The 24,409-nt window shown below is 41.1% G+C and overlaps 1 protein-coding gene across 7 annotated transcripts in view; it reads left to right on the forward strand.

Moving 5' to 3' along the window:
- Positions 1-24,409, forward strand: part of FAR2 (fatty acyl-CoA reductase 2) — a 151,119-nt gene that overhangs the window by 20,185 nt on the left and 106,525 nt on the right. Inside the window, exon 1 of one of the 7 annotated variants that reach the window (XM_052790150.1) lies at positions 14,218-14,428. The exons of 5 other annotated variants lie outside the window; for them this stretch is intronic. The gene's annotated coding sequence lies outside the window, so the exon portion shown is untranslated. Of the gene's footprint in view, positions 1-14,217; positions 14,429-16,954; positions 17,032-24,409 lie in introns of those variants that run through there. One more of the 7 variants, XM_052790152.1, reaches the window with a different exon arrangement.

Genomic DNA, 24,409 nt, shown 5'->3' on the forward strand with positions numbered 1-24,409 from the left:
ACAAAAACGCCACTGCAAGGGTTGTTCTGGTGTGCTAAGGACAGGAATACTATAATATGGGCATAGTCTGTAACAGATACTTAGCTATAGCTAAAAACAATATACGTTGTGTAGGATGATGTCTACTGGTTCTTAAATTGTGCAACTTTCTCCATGCATAAGCTGTCTATTCATTTTGCTTATAATCAAGGCAAAGTTTGGGTTTGGTTTTTTTTTTTTTTAGTTTAGTGGGAAGAACCCACTGAAATCAGCTAACAATTCATTTATTGCAAAAATGGTTATGCTATGGGTACAAAACTTGCCAGAAAATGTAGCTTATTTTATCTTCTGGGTTATTCTTGGTGCAAAATACAGTCACAGCTGACCCAAAAAGATCATGACAAGGGACAGCTGAACTCTGATAGTTGTCATTTTGATCTTTCTGGTTTGTTTGGTTTAGGGAAACTTAAGCACCTTTCTTCCTTTAAGCACAGTGTACTTTGCCTTGTTGGTGTTAGCTCAAAGCTAATACTATAAATAACACTGAATTTTTGGTGGTGTGTGGTCAAGTGCCCTTTTGCACCCTAGACTTTGGTTTCTTATATGTTAGAAGTAGAATGGGTTGAGAAGAGCTAGTTGTTGCCAACTGGTTCATGCATATGCAAGAATCTTAATTTATCAGTCTTCTTACAACCCCTTGTTTTCCTCAGTTTTCATTTTGAGCTTGTCTTTTGAACATTGCCAAAGATGGAAAGGGAAATTTAACAAGTTTTACTCAGCCTCATGCAACAATCATCTGTAAACTTTAGATTTAAGAAGTATAGGTCTAAACACCTTTTAGCAAATTTGGTCTGGGTAGTTAACATTTCAAACCAGATTAACTTTATGTGGTTTCTAGTGTGAGATTGTAGGTATTGTGCAATTTTATTTTCTAATAAACACCATTTAGCTGCTCATGATTTCATCTTAATTAATCTTATAGCTCCTAGAATGATGTGTTTCAACATAGTCATGGTGAACTTTAAAGGAAAGACCTAGCAGTCCTATATGTAAGCATCTCCTGAGGGGTTTTTGTTGTTTTTTTTTCTTGAGAAGGGAATGTTTATTGTGGAAGTTCTTGGAAAAGAGACATCTAATATGTAGGGTTTTGATTTACAAAACAACTCACTTGCATTTTCTTTTTCATTAAAAAAATCAAGTGTAATGGTTTTTAGTTGCAAATTTGTGCCAGCGTGTAGTGATGTAATCTTTGTTTTGAGTATTTGCCACAGCCCAAGTAAAATGAAATGTTTTGGAACATCTTGATTTTGCTGTCTGACAAGTTTTCTCTAAGAGAAAGCAGACATGTATTCATCAGCAGGAAAAGAAAGGACTGAAAGGGGGAATGCACAACCACCATTTAGAGTGTCAACGTTGTTCTTTTCATGGAGACTTGTGCAGGTACTTGTGGTCTATATCTGATGGTGAAGTGCAAAGATGCTGAAGTTCATTCAAAGTGTGAATTATCATAGGAGTTGGACAGCATTGTATTCTGTTTATTAATATTTTATGTTTAAGCAACTTGGGCTTTTGAAAATTCTGTGTCTTCTGACTACACCTGTGATCCATACTCAGGTGAAGTCCTATTGTTTAAACAGGTACATATAGTTCTAAAACTCTTTGAAGTGATAACCTTTTAGAACTTTATAATTTATTTCCATTTGAAAGATGTGCTTTGGATACTGTCCTGAACAGGAACACTTTCCAAAATCATGGATTTAATGAGGTTGTCCTGACTTACTCCTTGCTGTGTTATGGCGTGTGTTATGTCCTTGTAATTCTCTTACTAGCATATTCATTCTGCAAGTCTAGCAATGATTTTTCAGATGTGAGGCCAATGAAGTTAAACCAACTTGTAGTTTGTCGAGTATAGTCGAGCAAAGAGAAAGTATGTGCCAAAAATGAGTGTTATGAAATTTCTCTTTAATTGTTTTGTTGAGGTTTCCTAACAACAGAGTCCTTTCTATAATGATTTTTTTAAACTCCTCATGCTCATAGAAAGCTTAAAAAATTATGCTCTAGCATGGATTCCAGATGTACGATGTTCAGGTGCATTATTTCCTTTAAAAGAAATGGGTGCAGAAAATAATATTTGAAGTGGAAAGCCATCCTAACAGTTAGTTATGGAGCATTTACAGCAGCTGTGTATAAAGTCACCTGTCTTAAAGATGATTGGCAGTCTGCCCAGAAATAACTAAAGGGCACGCATTTCTAGGAGAAAGAAGGTATTACCGAGCTGGCTAAGGGATGCTATGATTTTGGTACAGCAGCTGAACCTGTGGGAATTCAGTACTACTCTAGCCACAGACCACCAGCACCCATTTCAACAGCCCTAGGGCTTTATCCCCATATGAATTTACACACACCCCCCCCCCCCCATCTTTTGCTTGTGTGAGCTTTTATTAGTGCTAAGCTTAGAAGTTCAAGATGGACTTGGAAACATCCTTCTACTTCGTGCCTTCACCAGCCTTCCTGAGATAAGCTTGCTGCTGCTCACCTCTTTGCTTCTGCTGTGTTCTTCCAGAGGAAACAGAGTTAACCTGATGATGAGGTTTTTCTGTTTTCGTTTGGTTTTACTCTAATTAGTGGTATGCTGTTATGTAGGGTACAGTCTATAGCATGCTTGAATTATTTACAGTGCTTGATTTGTTAATCTGGCAGTTGGGAAGTTTGGAAGACTTCTCAAAAAAAATTAGTTTAGAGGAAATACATATGTATAATTTCTTGTCCTTTAATTGTGGTCAACAATGTGCCTAAATAAAGCCACGAAAGAAAACCTGTGTTTCACTCCAGGAAGAGTGATACACACTGTACCCTAAAATTCATAAAACAGTTTCATTAATTACAAAATCATGTATCTCGGGTGAGTCTGGTGAACCACTGACTCTCCTACCTTGAATTGTGGCTGCACTAATTGCCACTCAACTGTCCTTGCTAATTTGCAGTTAAGCCTAGTTTGGCATGTGGTCTGCTTTGGGTTTGTTGGTTTGTTTTTTTCCTTGTGAAGCAGTGCCTTAAAGCAAAACCACTTTTATCCCAATCTTTTGCACATGCATGCAAAACGTGTTTCAGTGTGATCTGAGTCAAACAGATGCTTAACAACAGAGAGGAATTTTGCACTATGCTTGTTGAGTTAGTAAACTTCGGGTGTAACAGACTATGTTGTGGAATGGGTGTTAAAAGCAACCAGCTTCCACTGAGCATTTCCCTCCAAGGCAAAAGTCAAGGGACTGCAAGAAGGTGCCTTCCAGTTGAGCAGAGCCCTAAAAATCCTACCAGAGCACGACTTGCTCTTCTTCTAGGTCACTGTAGATCTTTGCAGCTATTTCTGGATATGGCTCTGAGACAAGAGAGGGACTGGAAGGGTCGAGAGCATCAGTTGTGCTCCTGTCGGCAGCATCTTCTGTCGCTGAGTGCTGGAGGCTGAGGCTCCACCAAAAGCGGTTGGCAGGAGGCAGAGCATGCTTGGAGGAGCTGCCCGTGCCAAGAAGTGATTCTTTCTTTTGAGGTTTGGCTAGAGATGCAACTCCTGGAGGGCAGTTCTGCTGACAAGGCGGATACCAAACTGCTATTCAAAGCTGAACAGCTGATATAAATTGAAGATGAGAGCACAGCGCTTTGCAAAATCCATGTGCTTAGCTCTCAAAGCTGTTTTTGAGAAGATAAGAAAACAGAGGAAGACTGAAGATGCCGCTTCCACAGCTCTATGTCTGTATCTTTTAAAATTAAAACTTCACTAGACTGTAAAAGGCCCACAAGACCTGGTAAATGTGCATTTGGAAATTTGAAAGGGCAGCACCCTCTTCGTAATTCCTAACTGGGTTTGAAGCTGAGCACTACTGTATTATTTCTGTGATTAATGAAAACAGCTAAAACTCGATAACGTTATGGAACACACTCATCTCTCACAGGCTTCCTTTCAGACAACTGAACAGGTTTTTTACAGCTAGTTTTAAAAATTCATTTAACGTGTCTGGCTCTGAATAGAGAGAAAAGTTAGGAATTTGTATTTTACTAATTGTAAGTGGAACTGTGCAGAAGGAAAAATTCCTTCGGAAGGTCAGTTCGGCTTGAAGAGAATAAAGTAACTTGGTTTGTCATGCTGTCTTTCTGATTTTTAACTCTGAACAATTTCTGAATTTATACAAATCAGACTATTCCTTGTCATACATTTCATTTGACCAAGACCCACTCCCTATAAGTGCCAGGGAGAATCTAAACAATTAACATCAGAGTCACTGTTATTCAAAATGGTGCCTTTGAAACTGTTTTGACATTTGGCCGTGCACCCAGGTGCTGTGTTTCACAGCCTAAGCCAGTACACTTACATGTAAGGCAAAAGGAGATCTGATAATCAGATCTATTGGAAAAATTCCAGTAAATCAAGTTTTGCAAATCGTCTGCTCCAGCACATTTCTGCCTGCCTCTGAAGGATCCGCAGTGCCTGAACGTTGTCGCTGTGTGGGCAGTGCTGGCATCGCGTGCCCTGAGACACTAGGCTATTTGTCATAGGGAAAGGGACAAAACCCTGGGAGCTGCAGCTTGCGGGGAGGCTGTGACCGCAGCCCCCAAGTCTGTAGGCATCCCCCCACCTGGAGCGATGGAGCGGAGAGCTTTGTGCTGAGGATCCTTGACCTGCGTATTAAGATATTTGTGGGTTTTTCTTGGGAGGGGCAGACTGAGTCAAAACCTGAGAATGCAGATGTTTGGCATAATTTTAAAAGTTTTTTCATTATTGATGCCCATTTATATTTATTTTATTTTAAAGGGTTGTGGGGGTTGTTTTGCTCTTGGCACTGCATGTTAGTTTTCCTGGAAGGGCACCACAGCTGAGAGCTGCTGGGTGTTCCCTACATCTTGCTGTGAATATACAGTAGCATTTTTGAATACGAATGCTGATAAAAATAATAATTACAAATAATTAGAAAAGTCTTTGCCTAGGAGTTACTGACTATCCACCTACAGGAGCATAGTAATGCTGCAAACTAGCGCTGAATCGAACATGACCGTACAATGTACATGTGCACCTCCGTGAACACCTCTTTCCTGATTTGCTTAACATCTATAAGAGGATAGAAGGTGGGGTTTTTTTACAGCCCTACCAGGCTGCTAACCCTTGTTTTTAACTCTAAAGGGTTTTGGTTCAGTTGAACAGTTGTTAAGATTAATGGTTATTGGAATTAGGGAGAAATGTACCACTTAACCATAGCGCAAGCATGACTCTGTATTCAGGCTGACTTACTACTTTTGCCTGTTCTTTAGCAGTGATTATGCAATTTGGGGCATACTGCTTTGTCTCTCTTTCTTTTTTTAAAATCCTGATAAAACTTTAATTGTCCAATTATCCTCCCACATGTTTTGTTTTATAGCAGGTCTCAGGGATGGAAATGTACTTGCTACAAAAGTCAAAAGTGAATAAACTAGGAAGGGTGTATGCAAACTTTTTCATTTGGGTGTGTTTCATATTTGTTATATGGCTTGTGTTTCCTGAGATCTTTTTATTTAGTAAGGGATTTTTTTTTTCGTGTACCGGTGAGCATAATTGGTGATCAACAAGAATGCCCGCTTTTACTGGGTTTTGAAGAATTTTCACTGTAGGTAGGAGAAGGAAAGAAGAGAAGGAATATCTTACTTTTTCTGGCCCCAAGCATTACGCAGCAAGAATTGCCTCAGCTTCTGCCAAACATGATATTTTACCTTTCTGGTGAAAAGCAGTAGTTCTTAATGTGTATGCAGCATCCCAGCATGACAGGCTCAACAGAAGCAAACCACATGTGACAACAGGAACACCATGGGAATTTCATCTTGTGTCTCAGTGATGGTAATACGTCAAGGTGGTTGTGACCTTTCTCTCAGAGAGCCTGAAAAGATAACTGTGTTTATATTTAATGGTAGCTGTCTGTTGTTTTGTTTTGTTGGGTTTTTTATATCGTGGACTCTGGTTTTATTTTATATTTCTCTCTAAATTTTGCATCTACTGAAATAGGAAAATTAGAATATTTTCATTTGTATTTATTAATAAATGCTGGCACAAAAACTTCAAGGTGGGTTATGTTTAGATAGAGCACATAGGAGTGATAATGTGAGAGAAATCTTGAAAAGGGCAAAGACATGGGAAGTTCAAATAAGTGCCAAGACTTGTCATCTACTCAATTTACTGGCCGTTTTAGTGTTTTGTGTTGCTCCAAGCTAGGATGATGTGGAAAAGAGCAGAAGGTACCAGTATCTATAAAATCTTCGGATGGGTACCTGATGGTACTCTCCTTGCCTTCCAGTCTCAACACCTAGTGTGGTACACAGTATGAACCCACTCCTTTCCCATGGAGTAAATTGATTAAATTGGCATAAACAGTGTTTCTGAACCTTTTTTGATTTGTGAAAATTAAAATATATACATCTCTATATGTTCTTTCTACCTCTATATTTTGGCAGTCATTCATAGACCCTCTTAGGAGTAGTCTTTGGCCACAGTCTAGGGCATCTGGATCAGCAGTAGAAAAGCAGTAAAGAGATGTCATGAAAGAAGAGTGTTTGTTGTCTGCTAATTCGATAGTGTCAGGCTGAGAACATCTTTATTGTAAGGTATGCAATGAGTGATTTCCAGCAGAGAAGACTGAGCAGCTGCTCCTTTCCTGGCTTGTCCTTCAGAGCCACCGATTTCACAGATCAAAGGCTACTACCTGGAGTTTTATTGTCATTAATGGGCAGGATGTGTACGTAACAAATCTCGTTGCTGGCGATGGTACGAAATGAACAGTTTCAGTCACCTATCGTGTCTGCTCACCAGCTGGAAGGGAAAATGAGTGAGTGCCTTTTTTAAACTTGAGAGCTAAACTAAGTTACTTTCCATAGTAGCTGCAGTACCTCTGTGAAAGATAAAATCCAAAAAGCAGCCAGACAGGGACAGCTGGAGGCATTTGTTGAATGCTGTTTTAAGATGTTTCATAGCAATACTGTAGAAAAGTGGGAGGCTTAATTAGAAGTTGTTAACAAGTCATAAATCTTTCTTAAAAATAACTGTTAATGTGACTTCCTAATTCTACCTGTCCAGGTACAAGGAGTAGAAACATTTCATAGTATCTGAGAAGTGGAAGGACTCCTGCTGTGTTCGGTTTTTTATGTGATGCCATATTTCATCAGTGAGATCTACAGAAAGCTTTTCCTTTGCTCCCTCCTCCCCACCTCGATGTCATAAAGTAAATGGAAGCCTATGTGTTGAAGATTGCTAGCTTGTGGCTCTTTTTTATAATTGAATAGCAGGTATTAAACAGATTTTTCTTTTCTATACATGCTTCCCTGCTAGCAAAAGAAGATTACAAATACATGGTATTTACAGGCACTATTTTGTTTCCCCCCAGGTACCTATTATAAAAGCTCATGTGATACTGTGTCACATTGGGTATGTGAAATAAGTACACGCAATTCATTACAAAAACTGCCATACGGAAATCATTGTTCCTGCTATAAGGTGTTAAGCAGAGCTAATTGGAATATATTTTCTTCTGCATACTTTCGCTGTCAAAATTTCCTTCCAGATACTGCTTTAAACAGTTGGGCTCTTCTGGTCAAGAATTGTCTTCTTGCTTTCAGTTGGTGCAGACTTAAGTGGTGGGTTCTGGGCCCCTGGCTGCAATTTAGCAATGTGAATTGGAAAATAGGGTTTTTTAATCAGCTTTCTGCACCGGGCAGATAAACTTTATGAAACAGGTTAACAGAACGAAAAAACACTGTTTCTCTGAAGAAAAACAGGTTTTAATTTTCTGCCAGCCCTAACGTCATCTCCTTTGGTTTTGGATTTGTGTGGATTCTTAGCTGGGCTGAGAACTGTACCTTTTCACCCTGGAATGGATAGTTTCACTCCTGTAAATGTGCCTATAAAGAAATCACAGCTGATTCACAGTTGATTCATATAAAGAAATCACCTTGATTCATAGTTGCCTCCATGTGTTAGTTACCGAAGCCCAAATGCACACAGAATACGTAAGTGTTAGAAGGGAAGCTTCTTAAATCACTGGAAAAATTATTAGCACCAATTACTTTTAAGTCGTTTCCCTTTCCTCCAAGAAGAGGCTACATGTTAAAGGTCTTTGTTGGGAAAAAGCATATTTATGCTTAACAAACACTTTGTGCGCTTAGCTGCCATATCTTTCCATTGTTTTCTTTGTCCTTTTTTTCTTAAAATACTGGTAGATACGTGCTTGTATAAAAACTCTGCCTGTCAACTATTTTTCTTCTTCCTTTCCCACCTGATCAAGCTACTAGTAAGACTGTAATTAAGAATGAAGGTCATAGGGGGTGTAAAGTGGGAAAGACTATGCATCTGCTGTCAGATATCTGTAATATATTCTTCCACCCTTTTCTCCTCCTGATGTCAGACAACAGCAATAACAAAGTGATAAACCCTTCATCTTGTCATCCCCCGCCCTTCCATACGCATCACTGTTTGTTATGCATGGTATTACCACTCTATCCCTTTATCAGCTGCTATCATCACACCCATTATATCAGGCTCAAAATGTTAATCTGCAGCTTTGATACTGTCATACTGGTTTTTTGCATCTTTCCATGGCACAGTGCTTTCCTTTTCAAAGTACAGAAGCGTGCTAGCATAGATGAAGATAACAGCTGTTCCTTGAGGCAAGAGCCTCAAGGTAGCTCTTGTAACAGCAACCATCAGCCTCATATGATGCAGTGGTTTGTTATCCTGCTTTTCCACGAAGGGAGAAAGTGATCTAGATGTAGCTGTCGGGAAGAAGCTGCTCATCCTTGCACCCCAGCAAGACAGGCTATCGTAATTGGGCTGTGTGCTATAAACTACATTACAAAGACACTGATGCGTGGATTCAGTCCACCCATCTTGGGATTGCTTGGAAAAAAATTGCCTTTCTGTCTACCCACTTTTTGTGGGTGCAGCAGCACACACCCATGATAAGGCAAAGTTCCTCACGTAATTTGGGGCACTTGTGAAACACTGGAGGATGTAACAAGTACTGTAAGATATGTGAAGACCAAACAAGTTTCATACACTGCATGGGAGCTCTGGAGTAGTATCTGTGCCTCACGAGGACTTTTCAGGGTAGTGACACAGTCGTTCTCTTGCTCCATGTTTCCACATGCAATGTGAAGGGTTCAACCCAATCTGGTATTTTTTCACCAGCTGTGTTTCAGGCATGATGACATGGTGAAGCAATGCAACTAGGGAACCTGCTTCTGGCATTTTCTTCTTCCTGCAGCCTCCTGTGGTGGTAGTCCTCTTGTTACCGTATCTAGATTGTGGAGACCTGTATGCCAAGTGAGGAGAAGAGTGTTGGGAGACCTGTATTCTGATGGTCTATAGCCAGCCAACCGCTTTGCTCAGCAAATGCTTCCCAGATGTTGGATATAACAGTTGGGAGCGGGTACTTCATCTTTCAACAATCTTGTTAGTGAAAGATATGCCAAAAATTAGTTTCTCCTCTGGTGTGCTAAGCCATGGGCAGCAGCGTACAAGCCAAAAGGATTGCCTGTGGATAGGTACCTGTAACACTTTATCTTGTTCCAGTGGAGATGAGTCTTGTCATCCTTTTGTCTGATTATTACTTCAGAAAACTGGCTATGTTCTGTACCTAACTGGTTCAGTTACTCCCCCTCTATGTTTTTCCTCTACCTACTCTCTCTATCCTGTTTGCCTCTAGTGGGCATGATTGCCACCACTACCATTTCTTTGCTGAAGGCCTTGAGACTACTGCCTTGGCTAATAAAGCCTGTTAAACATGGCCAAGACCACCTGGAACCTCTCATTTGGCTATGCACTGGGCTTCCCTGCCTCCCTGCTTTTGGGAGTGCAGCACAGAGGTTAGCAGAGGCCCTTCTGCATGGGACTCTGCTGCACACCAAACTGGGAGCATCCTCACGCTGCATTAGTGAAGCTGTCTTTACCCATGGAGACCATCTAGTCTGTGCAACAATGCCCATACAAATAAAGTACTGTCACCAGTCACTCTTGGCATGTTGTTAGAGGGGGCTGGGTGACGGGCAGGGGTGTAAAAATGATGCCAGCAAAGTTGGGTGCAGCTGGTGGCAATTTAGTCACTATGTAAATATGTGTTGGAGAATCCTAAAACTGTGTGTGTTTGGTGAGTGTTCTCTTTATTCTTCATAGATCAGTCATTTCAGAGAGGATCAACAGTCAGGAATGCTAAGATGGAAAGATTTTTGGATTTCAGATAATTGAGCACAAGTCGTAACAGGCAAGGAAGGTTCACGTGAGTCGTGCCATCATGGCTTTCACATTAGAACAACAAAGCGTGCAGCCGGGTGTACAGGAACAGAAAAGTGCCTACAGCCACATACGCAACAGGAGATAGACATCAATGATGCCATGTTAATAATATTTAAGGATAATACCCTTGGAGTCAAGATTAGCAGAGCTTTACTTTATTAAAATTATTGCATCTTTGGAGTCTCCGCAATCTTAAACTAGAGTTGAAGGCACATATATAATATAAGCCTATTATTTCAAGAAGCTAAAATAGCAGAAGCAATGGTATACAGTTTGTAAATTTTCTATTGGCTAAAGGAATGTTTCATTAACACATGAGATACAGAAAGGGAGAGTCTGTGCTCTTAATAGCGTTTTCCAAAGATTGCAGCTGCTTATAGCACATCTATTAAATGACCTCCACCTTGCTACACCATGATACTTGCACTGGCAGATAACAAAAGCCTGGAGATAAATGAAGAGGCTGTATTCCTACGCAGATGAGCTGGGAGAAGCTAGAGTCCAAACAGTTCTTCTTTACATGTTTTGATTTTCACTCCCATCTGGCAGGAGGAGGGAATGCATTGCAACTCGGGTGTGGATGGCTGTGGCGCGGGCTGGAAACGTTTCCATCCCTCGTTCTGGGCCAGCACCCCCAGTTCTGTTCTTGATAATGTCTGTGTGGGCAGGTGGGAGCTGGGTGGAACAAAAAGAGCTACTTCTACAAGTCCCATCACTCTTTTTCCTTTCCTAAGCAAGCATTAGACAGCGTGGTTTTCTACAGTATTTTGAAACATGAAAGAAAATGGCTCATCTCTGGCAGATTACACAGGTGAAGGTGCCATTGTTGGATAAGGATTATCTGCTAATAGATTTCAGGTTAAGCAATATTCAGATCAGTGCTGGCTCTGAAAAATCAGAGAGGAAGAATCACTGGCCTATGAATTTGAGGTAGAAAACTGTTCTGGTTTAAATAAACCGTTCAGGTTGCTGCTGCACCTCCCCCCAGGTGATAAACAAAAGTGATAAATGTTAAAGCAAAGGTGTTTCATTTTTTAAATTTTTAAATAAAATATTTAGGGGTTAGGATTTTTTTTAATCTCCCCTTCCCCAAATAATTATATGAAACTGACACCAAAAGCGTCATAACTCTAAAAACATTGATATGACCAAGATCTTCATTTTTCACCAAGAAAATTTCAGACAAAATTTCTTGCTTGCCGCTAATAGCACTTCCCTGTCAACTTCCATAACAAAATATGGGTAGAAGTCAGTGGATGCATCAGATTACTCTTAAATGTAAGATGCCTGAGTTCAGTGCCGATGATGCTGTTTCAGGATGCATGTACATTGTGCTCTCTCCGACATACCATGTCTGGCACTTGGTTAATATACCACAAGGAAACAGCACTGTATGAGCAGCCTGTTTCACACAATAAAAGTATACTCTGATGAGCCCGTCAGGAGGCTAAATCAGGGGTGTAAAGGCTGAAGACTATGGATTTGGCTCCATGTCGCAGCCCTTCATCTGAGACATCTACCTGTCCCTAGTAGTCCAATGGGGGCCTCTTCCAACACAACATTTTAGGATCATCTGCTCTAGTAAGATCTTCCATCTCCCTAGCCTTTGAGAGTCTTTTCATCACTCTGGAGTACTTAACCTACAGCACATAATTAAGATATTTTTGAGAATACCTGCCTATTTTACAGAGATTGCAGTGACAATTTAGATGCTTGTCTGTCTTGGCTTTGCAAGTGAAATTGTGACTCTCTGAAATCTACTCTATAATCTACTCTGGTTTGCTTCTCAATTTCTGTTTGAGGAGCAGATACCTAGTCTTGTGGGAGCATCACAGGTTGGTCTGTCTTCCTTCCACACCGGGACAATGCCATAGCTGCCCTAGTAAACCCATCGTCCAGGTTTTGCATTAAATCAAGCCTGTAGACCTGATTCATCCCAGCAGATGATAAGGAGCACCAATTTTGTCCTTCGGTCAGCCCTGGCAAAATTCTCCTCACCTTAGGAAAACTTCTTATATAGCCAGCCAGCTGTTTTTGAAACATTGTCCTAACCTTCAGGGCTGGAAACACATTTGTCTGCCAACTGAGAATCAGAAGGTATGGGTTGGTCCCTGTACCTGAGTGATGTTTCATTACAGAGTGCATCACAGCTGTCTTCCGGCTCCTACACACTTATTGTTGCAAAACTTCATTATATACTTTATCTTGCCCTCCCTTTTGCTTGGGATCCCTCCTCCTATATTTTCAGAAGGGCACTGGTTCCTGAGAGCAGTCTGTTAAAGTTCTGTGTGGACCAATCTAGGAAAAAGGTCCCAGTTCAATTTTGGTAAAGTATTGGTTTGCAATGGTTAAAGCACTCTAATTTCTGTAGCTAAAATCAGATCATATCCATTTAAGTTTGACTCAATAGCTGAGATACCAGTTTCCAGGTGAAGCAAGTTAGGGAGAGCCCTCAGTATGAGGGCTGACCTCTAGTGACAAGCTTGAAGGTCCCTGTCACCATGCCATTGATACGACTGTGAAGAGACATTATCTTAGGCTTAATGCACTGACAACACTCACACTGCTGCTAACTGGAATGCAGCTTTCAGAATGGGAAAACTCCCCCTACGTATATGTTCCAGAAATGAAACAAAACTCCTAACTTTCATTTTGTTATGAGAAAATCACCAAAATTCTAATAGTTTTATCACAAAATATCATAAACTTTGAAAAAGTTAATGGAGAGGTTTTCCAACATCCTCTAAATACCAGGAACACTGAGTAAAACTAGGTTGTTTGAAAATCCCTTCTAGTATTGATGTTAATATATTTGCCTCTTTTCTCCCAGCTGTGTTTCTCCTAACTGAGCTGCATTTGTTTTCCTTGTGAGAATACTTCATTCCCGTCCCATTGCCACTGCAAACGCTGGTACCCATATGGAAGGACTTCTTAGTGGGCAGAATTTACCTGTGTAGGTACACACTTTTCCTCATCAGAACATTTACCGGATTCAAATAAAACTGTGACTTAAATAACAAAACTTCTTTTTTGCTTAAACTTTCTCTGAATTGCTGACAAAATCTATCCTGACAATGCAAAGAGGAGGAAACACCACCACCACCCCACCACCCCTAATTTGCTTGGCAAACTCCTGGCAGAATCTGACAAGATTTGGTTTTGTGTGCGGTTGGTTTTTTTTTTAACTATCTTTACAAAACTTTGCTCTTTGGTGTTGCTGGTGAATAGGGCATGCTGACGTTCAACCGATAGGCTCAGGAAATGGCAGAGTCATGGAGTTTATTTTGATACCTTCACTGAGTAGCATGGTTTCATCTAGTCAAAGTGTGGTTTGACTGAAATAAGAATTAAAAATTAAGGGTTTTCCTGGTCAGGAAGAGAAATTGTCTCCCTGTTGCAAAGACCCATTTCCCTGAATGTATAACAGTCAAAATAGTGAGGTGCTGCCCACAGCTCTAGGTCTTTTGCAGCCCTAAAAGTTGCACGTACTCACATTTATGTTCTCTCTCTCAAATCACATCTCTTTTGTTTTCCTGCCGTGATATTTTTCACGCAGATCGAAAATGGCTGTGCGTGCGTCCAAGTCCATTGCTCCGCTTGGCTTCAGGAGGATCAGTTTGCTCCAAGTCTGTTACTTTTGTGACACTTGCAGGCTGAGGTGCTCTCTGTCCCTTGTGCAAGGAGGTTGCTCTTAGATCAAGATGAAGAAAAAAGACAGCCAGGAGGTTGTGTCAGTTAAGGGTATGTCTGTGCTGCACAATGGCACGCAGTACGAAGAGCATTTATCGGGCTGGTACTTTGTCTGTGCCACAGCCATGCTGTGGGACATTATGAGCTTAGAACTTCAAAGGTACACTCACTCAAAAGCGTCAGCTGGCAGCACTGCACATGGGTTACGTACAGGAGCAAAGTTAATTAAGTGAGGAGCAGCGCTGCCTGGAGCTGATTTGATGACTCCCAGTTCTGGAAGCAGGTCGGTCACAGCTAGACCAGGGCATCGCCGCTGTCCTCTGCTGCAAGGTGCAGGTCTGCTCCGTCGTCGTTTCAGCAGGACGTGGCTGTCGTTCTCGCCTTGGCTGGTGGTTCGGGTGCTACAAATGAAAGGGTTTGGTAAGCACAGCAATACAGAAAGCCAACTGTTTTGCTTTGGTGAGTGTATCGTGTCTTTAGAGTATTGACAATATTGGGATAGCCTTCGGGCATTTTTGTTGTTTTGTGAGGAGAGGGGATTGTCTTTTGGGGTTGGTTTGTTGTTTTCTTACACTGGTGTTTTGGTTTTTTTATTAAAAAAACAAAGGATCTGTTTTTTGTGTGTAACAGAAGAGCATTGTGTGAAGAGCGCTGTTAAGGATGGTAGATGTGGAATGATGTGTGCTGGCTGTATTTTATTGTTTTGAAACCAACACGCCCCTCCTCTCTAGCTGCAATCTGCTGATTCAGTTGAAGCAAGGTCAGCTTTCATCCTTCTTCTCCATTCCTTTCTTCTTATATTCTAGAAATATTTTAGAATATTCCTTTTTCACTGCCAGAGAGCTTTGTGCTTTCCTCCTTAGCTCTGCAGTCACCCAGGGCTCCTGGGTGCTTCCTGCTACTTCTGCTCCACACCCCACCGCGTTTTGAGCTGGGGCAGATAAAAAAACCCTAACAGCTGAAGGAAGAAGGTTACAGCTAAGCTATCGGAGGAGGCAGGGTTGCCAGCAGCAAGAGGACAGTCTGAACGGTCACGTTTCCATTTGTGTGAAAGTTTTTAAAGCTGGCCAGTGACCCAACGGTTAACACGACGGTCGCTCACGTGCGGTTACAGGGGACACGCCGTACCTCGTGCCGTGAGGGACCATAGCCGATGCGCTGCAGAGAACCGCAGCGATTCAGCTGCTGTCGGTGGGATCGAGATTTCTGAAGAGCACAGCTGGTGCTCGGCAAAATGAGGGCGTCCGCTGCAGAAGAGTCAAAGACGTGCACCGACAGAAGACCACAGCGGATCAAGGAGGGCCTCGCTGAAGAGAAGTAACACCTTGAATGCCACATGAGCTGTCTTGGGCAACAAAGATTTTAAGTTACCTCCCAATTAGATGACTGTTGCAACTGAAAACAAGCAAATCCACACCTTTTCTTTGCAGGCTATTGCAAAAGACTGAAGAGGATTTGGTGGCGGTGACAAACGTCAGGTGGCTTGGAGATAGGCCGTGATTCCTCGGCTCTGTTGAAAGGAGCAGTCCTTCACCGCCGACTGCGTCAGAGCCAGGGTTTTTGTGTCTTTGTGTATTTCACCATCTCTTAATCTCAGGAAGGGACTGGGAGAGAAAGCATTGCTAACGTTTTCAGTTACAGTTGGGTATTGTCCGTGGGTAGCTATAAGATAAGACCATTTTTCTCTCATGAACTTCCTGGCCATTCGCAGCTTTGGTGGCAGGTGATGGATGACAACGTAGCTGTTAGGGCAGCCAGACAAATGAGCAAATTTGGAAAGCTGCCTTGCCTGAACAGATGTTCCTTTGCACAAACAAATTTGGAAAGCCCCTTCAAACAGATCACCGTGTTTAATGGCTTTTACTTTCACGTCAGAGGTATCAACAAATTTGAGGGTGGAAAACTTCTTAAAGTACCTTTACTCTTGTTCTAATTTAATCAACAAGAAATATAGTAAGCACCCAATTATAAAGTAAGTAAAAGCGACAGGCCTGTCATAGGATTTTATCCTATTTCTATCCCTTTCTAAGCACAGCAAGAGGATTATTTTAATGAGGTAATGAGTATTTTATTTTGTGGTGATATTTGGAATAGAGAGATTCAAGGGAAGATTGAGAATATATGATCAGATGAAATGGTAAATATTGTACCGTTATGAAGTAAGTAAATTTTTTTAAGCTTTCCAACATTTGAAGTATTTCTTTAAAGGCAGACATGCTGTCTAGCTCTGCAAGTACTGGTCCTCTCCTTGCCTGGAGTAAAAGCGATACCTCGCTGGCTTAAATGTGCTGCCACTGACTGAACGTTTGCAGTGAATTCTGACCAGCAGGTCTCATCTCTTGCATCGCACGAATGTCCGTGCATGAGTGTAAAGTTTGCTGGTGTGCGTGGCGAGTCCTGGACTGTAAACTGCCCTTGTGGATTGCTGTCTGTGAATGTGCTTGCTGAACACCTGGCCTGTGGAAGAGTTCCTTTGTTGTCATAGGAATGGGCACAGAATTTAGTAACTCCTGTTGTTGCATTTCTGCAAGCTTATGTGGTAGGTGCTAGGTTTGAGAATAGTGGAGCGAGGTCCAAATGATTTACTTAAGGATTAAATATTTATATTGTATCAGGTTTTTCAAAGAGCTCCCTACTTAACTGTTCCCATATAAAACCTTAAATGAATCTGGCCATTAAGAAGAAAGGTTCCCTTAACACTACCAAAAGATTAAACCCAGTATTTTTAATATATACTTGGTGACAGAGAAAAAGCCTGGTTTTTCCAGTCCTACCTTCACTACGCATGTGAAGGCAGTCTGAGGCTTTTCACAGATCCTGCCAGATGTGGTTATCCAGCCAGTTCTTATTCCCAAATACATGCATTTCTGAATTCTGATTTACAACAACCATAAGGCTAGGCTTGGATTTGTTGGAGTGATTGACTCGGGAGCGCTCCTGGGTCTGCCCAGAGCTCAGCTCTGGATGGGGGACATGCCACGTGAGGGAGTTGGGGATCAGCACCTCCAGAGCAGCTTCTCTGCCAGTAAACGTCCAGCTTTTCAACCTTCTTCAGTTTCCAGGTGAATGCTGTTGAACCACTCTTATTTTCTCTCTGTCATGTCTCTCCCCACCTTGCAGCCTGCTCTCCTTATCCTTCCATGCTCGCTTCCCCCTCCCCGGCCTTAATGTAGAATCAGTGCTTAATTAATGCTGCGCGGCAGAGCCAGCTTCCCTTCCCGATGCTCGGCTAAATTCATCTCGTTCCTTGCTGAAGAGAGGGGCAGCCTCAGAACAGGTTTGATGCTACAAGTGATCTGAAGGAAACATCGCTCTGGTGTCACTTTGCCTTAATGTTATTTTTTAGTATCTACAGATTTTTCTTTTGCCACTGTTAAGCTTGTGGAAACCTGTTTGTATACCGAGTATCTGGGAGTACCAGCAGCCTCCCTGAGTAGGAAGGGCTGCAGATAGAATGTTATTTTAGGTGGCTGGGTTTAAGTGTGTGCAATGCTGTCTGACTGTGGCATGTTAACCAGAAGGACAGGTGAGGAAATCCTGTTTCAGTTTATAGTTATTCAGTGTAGGTGGCAGCTGAACACCGATCTCTGTTGCTGCCTTTCTAAACTAAGTGTGGCTTTGGGGAAAGAATGGACAAACCAGTACATACTCTGTCCAGCTGCCTTGGTGATTTTGGCTATTTCAGTTTCAGAGTTAGAAGAAGTAGGGTATGCAAGCCTCAGCCTCTACAACTACAGAATTGTTGTACCTAATATTGGAAAGTCATGAGTCATGTTGTCATCCTGTTCCCATTTTCCTCCCTCCAAAGAGATCTAAAATGATAAGAAGCTGCATGCTTAATGACACATTTTATGCTTATTAACCTTGCAGGACAGGCTCTTTAACTGGTCTTGGTACAATTAGAAAATCAGTAGTTCAAATGCACAGAAAAATGCTTTTTTTTTTCTGAAGAGTCCTCAGAGGTCAGTGACTTTACTTGCCCTCCCTTAACCCCAGAGCTTCGTTTAGTCCCCAGGGAGCTCTGGTTGCACTCATAGTCACCCTCTCTTTCCCTCTCCTCTTGCTCTGTAGCCTTCTGCTCTCTCTATTCACAGCTCCCCAAAGGACACAGCTGGTGTGTTGAACTGTCTGCCCCGTTAACACTTCCTTGTCCTCTGCTTCTCACTCCACATTTGTTCCTCCTCCAGCTTACTCTGGAATCCCTCCTAAAAACCGTATTTCTTGAACACCAGGCTCTTTTTTTGCGCAAAAGCTCCCCATTTCACACCATGTCCCCCCAGTAGACTAGTATCAGTCTTTGTCCACAAATTATTTTCTGCAGTATTATTCCTTACTGCTGCACATTCACAGATCCTCTTACTGTTTTCTGTCTGGGCTGTAAACAGATAACAAGAAGCCTGGATTTACAGTAACTGGAAAATGTACGTTAAGATTTTTCTTAATAGGGCAGGTTCCATCCTCTTATAGAAGCTGTAAGGGAATCAAAGCCCATTTGGCCTTTTGACCAAAGGTGGCCTCCTTCAATCATATAGAGAAAAAAAAAAAAAGGATGCAATGGGCATTTGGGACACGTATGGGAAGAAATAATAAGCTCCTTCCTTTATTAATATCACAAATAATAACAAAAAACACTGCCTAAATTCAGATGTATGTGGGGTCACTATGAGGGGTCAGTGTGGAGCTGAGTCTACAGTTTTGGAAATTTTTATCTTTTCTCATCTCAGATGTCTTCTGTGGACCCCATTTACAGCTGTAGTTTGGGAATAAAGATGTAGAGGATCACATTTGCTTTGACTACCATTTTGTACGAGTTCTTTTTGCACTATTTCCCCTGGCTTCCTTCTGTTGCATATGCAGGATGCAGCCTGATTTTATTAATTGCCATCAGTATTTTTCCTAACAATTTCTCAGCATCTTCAGCAACTCCAGCAGCTGTTTTCAGTTTCTCTATTTTCTCTGAGCAACTAAGAAAGAGGTTTTACTCGTAGTTGGGCAGCAACTAAGAAATCGTTTTGCCTATGTTTTCCAGAAATTTCTTGCTTTACAGTGTTCCTAATATGTCAAAGGGAATGCACCTAAAACCAGGTACATCCTCATTCCAGCCTGAGTTACTAGGCACTAATGAATCCTGTAGAAAAATGAAATTCACCATAGCAGATCTTTCCTGCTCCATTTTCTCATATTTGGTTTCCAACTGTCTCCTGGACTATTTCTCTGCATCTTTGATCAGATCCCTTAATTTCCCAGTGCCTAAATCTAAAATAAGTACAACACTATTTCTCTACCTTATAATGATGCAATGAGCTGAAAACTGGTTTGGATTACTTGGATTAGGAAAGAACAAAATATGGCATAAGTTAGTAAAAATCACAAACTTTTGTGGATTTGGCTTTGTGTAAGGTTGTCCAGAAAGTGTGCAATGAATAGAATTAGAGCCCAGTTATTGTAGGATCTAGTCTAGCAGAGGCCATTCTCGGAAGTAAAAGCCCATATCATGAGGTTGAATACAGCCAGCTATCTTGTACCTTTAACAGTTCACAAAGTAGATTGACATACCTTCCCTTATTCCTTAACTACAAAATTCCTCAGAATATGTGGGAAAGTCAGATGGTGAAAATTTGAAGCTGTGGAGTGATATGAAATAATTTTAATGTAAATCTCATTCTAGCGTATGCTGTTGCACTTCTTAGCAACAAAGATGCATTTCGTGCATTTTAAAGTAATTTAATTAAAGTCTACCAAAGCTATTCAGGCTACCTGGGAACTCAGCTTTCATAATTTATTATGGTACCGTTTCTCTGCAGTCGTCTTTTGCTGAGAATCCAAGAGTTCTGAGTTTCAGCCATGCAGGTTTCCCACTTTACAGGGCTTTTAAGTGTTGCATCTTTTCTGGTTTGACTTTGTGAAGAAAAGAAAAATGAAAGAAAAGAAAAAAAGTCAGGTCAGGCTGATGACCCAGGAAGCAGCATTTCATTGAAACTCCTATATAGCTGCCCCTGGGCATGTTCTAGGGAAGCAGCAGATTCTCTGCATTTATTTTAAAAGTGGAATATTACAGAGCTAAGGGAAAAATCACTCAGGGGAGAAGGAAAGAGATCTGCAGAGAAGGAGAGAGAAGCCCAGAGCAGCAGAAGTGTGATGGCCAGTAGAAAGACAGAGAACAACCAAGATAACTAGTAAATATTTCACAAAGCAAAGACAGAATATCTTTTCATTTATCTTTTACTGGTCAGGAAAATATTTTCCCTTAAAAAAATTTCTCAGAACTACTCAGAAAAAAAAACTTGCTGACCAATACCTTTTTACTTTTTTTTTTTTTCACATCAGAATATCTTCAGTTAAACCTCTTCTTTTATTTATATATTATCTATCTGAAACTCTCATTCATCTCTAATCAACTCTCTGCTCTAGGTGAGACAAAACCTGATTTATTTCTTCTGTTAGCAGTTAGAGGTCAGTATTCCCTGGCATTTTTGTTGATAGTATTATCTTTATATAAAAGATTTCCTTTCTGCCAAATCCCCCCCCACACCTTTTTTTTTCCGCTTCAGTAAAAGACCTTTCCTTTTTAACATACATGTTGAGTGTGGAGCAACGGTCCTTCATTCCCAGCTCTTGGTGAGAAGCTCACGCAGAACTGTGGAGACAAACCTCCTTGAATGTCCTTTGGCTGAAACCGCCTTTCCCAGGTGGTCTCTGGGATGGTTTGTTGCCTAGAGGTCCTGGTTTCTTACTTCGTGTACTCTTTCCTTCTGACTTTTTGGCCCTTTTTGGGCCAGCGTCAGTAACAGTAAAGTAGTATAATGTAGTCACTCTGCCCATGCATCTGAGGCACCTTAGAGTTAAGGGCCAAATAGTTCTTGCTCCTCATATATCCAGTGGGGAGAGATAGGAGTATCCAACAAGGAAAGTCAGAGTCTCTTTCCATCGGTTTTTTCTGTCTTTTTTTTTTTTTTTTTTTTTTTGTATTTTCGGGGCTGTCACCATTACTGACCTTGAGGGAGCAAGCAGAGCTTGCCAGGCAGCCAGGAGAGGGAGGAGCACTGGCTGTGTGTGCAAAGGAGCCACCGCTCATCCCAGCTTCCCACAGAAACCTGCATGGAAATACAACTGGAGTAGTAAGAGTACATTTCAGGTTATCATTCCGATAAAACAGCACTTTAGAAAGATGGAAAAATCCGCTCCCAGGACAAAAAGAATAGAACATGCCAGCTCACAGGCTGTGGCTGCCGGAGAGTGAAGGCAAAGCCTTTTTCTTTCTGAATCCATCTCCCTGCTTGGACACTCCCTGATTTTAGTCATTCAGTAGCTATTTGGAGGCTTTTCTGATGGTGGAAAGATAAAAATATTTCATTTGGGTTTTCATAAGCCTGTCATTAAGCAGGCAGTGCTCCCTTGACAAGAAGGAATTGTTTTCTGGGGAGCAGGTTGAGGCAGGAGGCCGAGACATCTCAGGAAAGCCTCTCTGGCCAAAATAATTATTAGGCTCCATAGTAATCTATTGTCCAAAACCAGGATTTGTTGTACTAAGAAGCTAGGTGTTTGATTAGTGAGCTGAGAAAAAATGTACAGAGAAGTTGCATAACTCCATGAAACTCAGTGGTTTTGAAGGTATTTTTATTTATTTCTGGAAGGAGTTCTTTATGTAGCTTGGAAAAATTTGCTGCATTTATGTCCATCTATAATGTCTAAGTTGTTTTTGCCTAAAGTACAGAATAATTTGTATTGAGTTTTGATTTTTTTTTTTTTTCATCATCTTCACAAGTGTTAATGAAGATGGTTTCTAAGGCCTGCACTGAGGGATATTTACCAGTGGTCAGCATACCATTTACAGCAAGCAAAACTGAATGCCAGCACAGCAAAGAAACTAATCTTCAGCTCCCCTTCCCCCTTTTACGTGTTTATTTTCTTCTTCCTTGTCTTTTTTGAAGGAAAAATGGTAGGAAATGTGGTTATAATCATAGTAATCAATGATTATAGAAACATAGGATGGTTTTTCTTCCACTTCTGGAAGTTTCTTTCTTCTTGCCCATCCTGAAGACGGTCTCGATATTTGCCTTTTACTGTCCCTGGGTCTGTTCTCAGTCTCCATAACCTTCCCAAAATACTAGACTGTTTTCTCCTGATGACATCGGCAAGTTCATTTAGCCCCCTTGGATGCCTCCCATCCAGTCCCACGGAGCTGTGTAGATTTTCTGTGCCTGGGTCCCTCACTCCATCTTCCTCTAGCAGGGGTCATACTTTGCTCCCCCAGACTCTGCTGTGAGACACAGGCACCTGGGAGGTCTGAGGGCAGAACTTGCAAGCAAAGACTGTAAATTTATATTTTCTACACAGACTGAGCAGAAATTTAGAATATTTCCTCTACTGAAGTTATGGTTTGCTATCCAAGTATCTGTGTATGGTAATCAGGACTTCAGTAATTAAGCAAGAAACAAAAGAATAAAGTGATGGAACCCCAGTTTCTCAGATCCTATGGCATTTTTTGCAAATAACCCAAGTTATTCTCCTCAAACTGGACAAGACTAGCTGTTACTTCATCAGATTTTTTGCAAGGTTGCCATTATACTGGAATGTAACGTGTGAGTTGCCACAGTGCATAAACAAAAGGAAAGGAGAAGGCAGAAGGGGAAATGGGGAAACAAAAATCAAAAGGTAATTAGAAAAAGACGACCTCTTATGTTAAGTGTGCTTTCACATATTGTATAAAAATACGCAATTTAAAATATTGTGAAGTTGCTCTAAAGAAGCTTGCAAAATGGAGAATTTTATTTGACCTTTAAGTTGCAGGAAACTGGAAGTGGTTTTAAAAGGCTTGTGAAATTTTTTTTTTTTTTTTTTTTTTTTTACTTCCAAGGTGAAGACTTTTAGCTTAATCTCTGTTTGCATGCAGTTCTGGGTAATTTTACTTCTGCGATTGCGCTATGCCAGGAGAGTTTAGTGCTCAGAGCATCTCCTGCTCTAGGATTCTCCAGTCTCTGTAACTTGTATATTATCTGCCATGAGAGAGGAGACACCGCTCTGAGAGAATAAGCAGTGGATTTTATGAGCAACCTAAACCAATTTTACTTCCTACGCAGGCACTCCGAAGAAGTTAAGGGTTGAGAGCGGGTAATAAAATGAAGTTTGGCTTTGTGGCATGGTGGTGAGAGAGAAGGAGGAGGGATGAGAAAAAGACAGATGCTGCTTGGTGATAACTGGGCAGGAGAAGTGCTCAGGCTACTGAGAGTAAAATGTGAAATGGAGATGGAACCCAAAGTAGTTTCATCTGTTTAGGTGAAGGCATTGTGATGTTATGATGCTTTCCCATGAGGGAGAGCCATGATGCTCTGTCTCATCTATCTCTGATAACAGTCAGCAAACCAGAGAGTTTTTAAAGAACAGCTTAAGTAAAAGATTTGTCTGGGAAAGATATATGAGGAAAAATTTAATAGTAGAACACATAGCAAGCACTGATTGAGATGCAATGAGGAGGAGGAGTAACTAGAGCTGATTTAAAACTCAGTATTTCCTTTCCTCAGGGAATCTGCTAACTTCAGCATTTATCTTTATGCTGGATAGAAATAAAAAAAATCTCATTTTTGTGCTAGAATGGAGGGTTACGAAAAATTTTGGTTTTCAAAAGGATGGGGAAGGGGGGGTGTTAAAAGACCAATTTGACATTACATCTTCCTCCATTGCTTTTGATGAGTGCTTGGAATGGCAATGCAGAGATGTCTTCATCGATCGCTACAAGCTGGGGTCACTGACCAAGCACTTTTGTCCTGGTGAATCACATTTATGTGCCTCCTGCTCTGCGTCCAAAGAGCTCTGGCAGAGCAGAGGTCACAGCATACACCAGGATTTGCATGAGTGTGTGTCTCTTGGGAGATACAGACCATCAAGAGGCCTAACTGGTAGTGGTAACGAGAGCAAGACCTACGTAAGCTAGAACTGTCATTTGGTGTAGTGGCAATACAGGTGGATGCAGATCAATGTCAAAATGAGACAAGATTGAACAAAGTGACAGATCCCAGTTGATTCTGAGTGACCTTGGCTCTAGAAAAAACATTTTGCTTCAGGATTTTTGATGGAAAGAAATCTAAATATTTCAGTAAAATGATTGAAAATATGTCTGTAAACTAAAGAGGGGAAAAAAAAAATGAGAGCGAAAATTACCCATCAATTCCCAAACTGGCTTTCCCATGTAAAGGTAGCATCAGCAAAGTTGTTGTATGTTGTGACATTGTGGAATATTTTCATGTTGTGTGTAAGAAGTTCAGGAGGCTGTGTATGCTCTCAAAGGAAAATCCACAGCACATGTGGTGTTCTAGGTAGAAAAAGGAAAGTAAAATAGTTTATCGAAGCTTATTGAGACAAAAAGTAGGTTTTATAGAGGGAGAAGCAGGACATGCTTTTTACAAGGGCATGTAGCAGTAGGACAAGGCATAAGGCTTTAAA

The sequence above is a fragment of the Harpia harpyja genome, chromosome 6, assembly GCF_026419915.1.
Source record: "Harpia harpyja isolate bHarHar1 chromosome 6, bHarHar1 primary haplotype, whole genome shotgun sequence".
Classification (NCBI taxonomy): Eukaryota; Metazoa; Chordata; class Aves; order Accipitriformes; family Accipitridae; genus Harpia; species Harpia harpyja.